The 5,229-nt window shown below is 50.3% G+C and overlaps 1 protein-coding gene across 1 annotated transcript in view; it reads right to left on the reverse strand.

Annotated features, from left to right (window-relative positions):
- The window catches only part of GDF6 (growth differentiation factor 6), a 24,541-nt gene that overhangs the window by 1,122 nt on the left and 18,190 nt on the right, over positions 1 to 5,229 (reverse strand). The window lies entirely within an intron of this gene.

The raw sequence follows: 5,229 nt of genomic DNA on the forward strand, positions 1-5,229 counted from the left end.
GGGCCCCCTCCTCCCAGGCACCCCGGGAGGACGTCGGTGGCTGCTGGAGAGCGGCCGCGGCCTCTCGCGTTTTCCCCCCAGGAGCTGGCAAGCAACCACGAATGCGCCCTTTGTGGTTGCGAACCTGGGGCGCACTTCCCCCAGGTCTCCTCTCCGCGGGCTCCGGGTCATCGTTCACGTCTCCGTGTAAACGTCACCTCCTCCGAGAGGCCATCCCGGACCACCTGGATCTAAAGCGCCTTCCCTCGGTCTCTATCAGGGCAGGACGCCGTTATCTTCCTACACTTAGTACTATCTCGGATGACCTGGTTAATATTTCTCCTTAGTGGTCTTTTCCCCAGCACCGCGCCTCCCCCTTCCACCAGCCCGTGGGAGCTGGGACCCTGCCCAGTCCATCTTGCTCGTTACAGCACTTAGAGCCGCGCCTGACCTAGTGTACATGCAGGCCAAGGAGTGAGAAACTTCTGGAATAGCCATTCTCAAGCTGGCTGCCTGTTATGATCATCTATAGACTAGAAGCTAAAAATGACCAGCTGCCTGGGTTTGCTTCAGACAACTGAATCAATGTCTGAGGACTGGGCCTGGGTATTGGGTCTTGTTGGGGGATTTGTTGTTGTTCGCTTTTTTAACAGCTCCAATATTATTTCAAGGTGCAGTCCTAGCTTAGACCCACTGTGGTCTGGGGGTGGGGGGAGTTGCTGCTCATCAGGCAGTTTTGCTGAAGCATTTGATCCACTACCAAGCACACAGAATAAAGAGTTAAGTGATTTCTTTCTTTCTCTCTTAAATTCACCATTTAAAAAAACACAATGAGGTTTTCTGAATTTGTTTTTCATTTGCTGCCGGGTGAGGGGGTGGGAGGAGGTAGCAAATGAAGAAACACAAGCACCAGGCATCTATCCATTCAAAAGATCCTAATGGACATTTCTGGAAGGAGAAAACCACAGCCAAACACACACACACACACACACACACACACACACACACACACAGTGACCTTCTCCCCTCCTCCACCCACACAACCTGAAATCTTCTTACTTTTCAAGTAACCCTGAAGATATATCTTTTGGTTACAGGTGAGAAATAAAAATTCAGGGTATGTGGAGTGGGGGGTGGGAAGGTGGGGGGGGGTGTGAGGGAATAACAGGCTTTTAAAATCCCAAGTGAATTCTTTGGGATGAAGACAAAACTGGACTTTTTTTTTTTTTTTGACACATTTGTCTATAAAGCCAGCCCCACTTCAATGTGCAAGGCAGAAAGCTAACCAGATTTTTCTGGGCTGCCTTCTCATAAAATATTTACAACCCAGCAAATACAAAAATCCCCAAAGCCCCCAGCTTTCCCCAGAAGCCAGTAAAATGTGGGTCAATTTCAATAGTAAGTGTCACTGGGTCCCCCCGGTTGGACCCTCACTGCCAGTCCAGATGTGGCCCCAGGGCACCAGGTCTGGAGCCTCAGCCACACCCAGTCCTCACTCGGGCGACCGGAGGGCTGGCTGCCTCACTCTCATACACAAGTCCGGACCTGAGGGGAGTGGCGGGAAGGGTTAGAGAGGTGAAAAGGGAAACGCTCCTGGAGGCAGCTGATTTATAGAAGCCAAGACCTTCAAAAATACCAGGGTCACGTGAAAACCAGTGGGAATTCAGCACACTTTCTTCTCCTTTAAAGAAACCCATGTCTGATGATGCTCAGCCACCACCCAGATCTCTGGACCTATGGCCTTAGGCTTCACTTTCCTGCCTCTCATATTTCTCCCCAAACCAAGGATGTGGTGAGAGGGACAAACCTAAGACACTTCCTGCACCAGCTAAATGTTCTGAGGGCCGGCTGACATATTTTCCATCCTTACTTTATCCACAAGCACAGAACAGTTCCCATTCTACAGATGGGAAACTCAAGGCTTGGAGACATTAAGTTCATTACCAAAGTCTGAGAACTAGTAGTCAGTGGTGAGGTTGAAATCCAACCCTAGGTCTATTTAATTCCAAAGTGGAAACATTTAGCCCAAACATGTCAAACTCGCATTTGGCCATTGTTAGCCTTTGAGTTTGACATGCTTGATTTAGCCCCTAAGCCTCATTGCCCCTTTGCCTCCCCATTATAGTCCAGGTACAAGGATCTCAAAGCAACCAGTAGTTGCCAGGGTATAAGGGATGTGATATAATCCAAACTGTATTTGCAGGGCTTGCTAGGATAAAAGCCATGTCCGCTGACATAATTCTTAGGAAAGTTTGTCAATGAATGGAGAACGTTAGGCAGGTATAAAGGATGATTTATTTCTCTCTAGTGCAATATGGAGAGATCAGTCTGCTTCTGTTTGCATTTTTTTTAAGTGTGGGCTAATCAATGGCTAGCCTGCATTTCTCTGGTCCTCAGGAGTGGTCAGAACAGGAGAAAGTATCTACAGAGAGAGATTCTGCAACCAGGGGCACTCTGTCTTTCAGGGCATGGGAAAGAGTACAGGTGAGGGCTTCCGCCTGCATCCTGCTCCTGCTCCTCCCATGCCAGCTCCATTCCATGGTCTGACAGACTTCACCTGCATGTGGGCACCCGCACCCACAGGTGCAAGCTCCCAGGCTACAGGTGCACACATGGGAGCTGTGATACACTCTGATGAGGACAGGTCTGATGGAGAAGCTCTCCAGGCCTTGGAGGTGGGCTCACGCTATTTGGGCAAGAACTCTGTGGCTGGAGTATCGCTATAGAGTAGTAGCTCTCTATAAACCCACTAGATTTATAAATAACAAACAAACAAACAAACAAACCCTAACTCTGCTGGGAACCCTCCATCTGCATCCTTAGTATCACACAGGAAGTTGCTAAAAATGTAAATTCTCTTGAGCACAAGAGGTTTGTGGTAGGCCCAGAATTTGCATTTCAGATGATGCTATTCTGCTGGTTGGGGAATCCACTTTAAGAACAACTAATCTAAAAAAAAAAAAAAACTCTGCTGGGAACTCTCCATCTGCATCCTTAGTATCACACAGGAAGTTGCTAAAAATGTAAATTCTCTTGAGCACAAGAGGTTTGTGGTAGGCCCAGAATTTGCATTTCAGATGATGCTATTCTGCTGGTTGGGGAATCCACTTTAAGAACAACTAATCTAAAAAAAAAAAAAAAAGAATCTAGAATCCTTGGCTCTTCGGGTTCCCCACCTTTTGGGGAGGGCACCATTGGAAATGGACAAAATAGGGCTCTCTAAAGCCCAGGCCCAGAGCAGGATTAAAGGGGGTACTCCAGAACCAAGTCACCGTCTTGCCCCAGCCCCTGCCTGTGCCCCCAACCCCCTGCCCCAGCCACCCTCACATTTTTTTTACTCTTTCATCCCCCCATTCTCTCACTGGGTCTCCAGAAGCTCTAACCCCTACACAGAGGGTCCAAGAAGGTGGCTGCTCCGTGCAGCTCCCCTGCAGACCGCATTCCCCACCTGTCTGGACCTGTTCTGACCTGTGCATCACAGAAATAGCCCAGAGGAGGCATCTGACCTGGAGAGTGCACACACCGCTGTCCGCCTGTCCGCTGTGACCCTGCGGACACTTGGCCTACTGACCGGGCATCACAAGGCCTGGCTCTGCTGCCATGGCCACCTGTGGGTGGGAAGCTGGCCCTTCACACTCCTTTTCACAAAGCCTCCTTTCCCATTAGGTTCTGTATAACTCAGGGCTGGTGTTATCAAAGGACCCTCTCTCCCAGGCCCTTGACATTGGGAAACATTGGGCTTTTCATTTCACAATCTGTTTGTGACACCTTCTTACATCCTGGAAGTGACTCATTTGCTTTAGGCCTTTAAATAAAATTGATCAGGAATGCATCATGGAATTCTTTTGTTTTTATTTTTGCTTTTATTTGCATCCGCCTCGTTTGTTACAGCTTGGCTCAGACCCCAGTTAACTCGGTGTTGTTGAGTATTAGACATGTAGACCTTTTACGTTACAATCGCTGGATTTGGACTTATCAACTTTCCCTGGTGGGTGACAGAGGAAAAAGAGGGAGGGGAGGGAATGGGAGGGGAGGGGACGGAGCAAACCACCTGCATATTTGGGGAAAATCCTTCATAAAGAGGTCAGCCTTTTTTGAGTTGAGAGCAAGTTGGTAAAAGGCACAGGACACTTCAAACATGCACATCTGGTGTGGAATTGATAGAAAATAAAAAAGGAAAGCAAATAACTGAACAGGAAGCAAAGAGCTGGTCACTTGCAAGGTAGGGACTATTAGTCCCACTTTAGGTGGGGAAACTGGCTAAGAAAGGCATCTGTGCAGGGTCGCAGTATGGGGCTGAAGGAACTGAGAGAAGCAAAGAGAGACTAGATAGAAAAGGATGCCCAAAGCGCCCAAAACCAGACCCCCTGGGAACCTGAGCCCCTGGAGGGTGGCCTCAGGGCCTAGGGATAAGCAGCAGCGTGGGAAACGCGCCTCGCCCACCCGGGTTCCTCCTGCTGCCAGAGGCTGCCCTGGACCACCCTGGAGGGTTTCCGACAATCTGCCATTTCGTTTGGGCTCAGGCAGAAAGGGCCCACTGAATTTTTTCCAAGGCATCTCTGAGAAAAGCTTGAGATCCCTTGTAAGAGTCTAGTTGGATTTTGTCACTCACTGGCCCCAGGGTGCGCTGGGCGGCTCCATCTCTCACAAAACCCAGGGCCCTTCTGGCGCAGACTCTGCTTCCCCAACGCTCCTGCGCACGTCTGGCTCTCGGTGACCTAGACCGGTCTGCCCCCACCCGCCTCCTCCAGCCATCCCGCCCGCCCCACCCAAAGCACAGACCCTGCTTTCCCACCCCAGCTCCCCTAGGTGAAGGGGGGGAGATAATCACCATCTTTAGGAAACTCCAGAAGTCTTTGAAGCTAAGCCCCTCCCTCACCCCTCTCTTGAGCCAGCAGGCAGCAATGAAGCTTACGGGGCCTTTGTCCCAGGCACATGTTCAGGGCTTTGATGGCCTCTGTCCGTGAATCCTCCCCTCGAGTGTCCAAGGTCCACCCTACAGCTAGACTCGTGTATTGATGAGGGAACTGGGGCTCAGGGAGGTGTCTTAACTTGTCCACTCTCCTGCATCTAGTGAGGGACAGGATCAGAAGGTCCTAGTTCCAACCCCCACCCTCAGCCCTCAGCCGTGCCCCTCTCCCAGGGTTCCGATAGGGCCGGGAGCAAAAAGGGAGGGAGGAAATGTGTCCCGTTCATCATCAATGTCATCAACACTAGGTGGGCTGGAGTCCCCCAGGAAATTTTTTTTTT

The sequence above is a fragment of the Myotis brandtii genome, unplaced genomic scaffold, assembly GCF_000412655.1.
Source record: "Myotis brandtii unplaced genomic scaffold, ASM41265v1 scaffold59, whole genome shotgun sequence".
Classification (NCBI taxonomy): domain Eukaryota; kingdom Metazoa; phylum Chordata; class Mammalia; order Chiroptera; family Vespertilionidae; genus Myotis; species Myotis brandtii.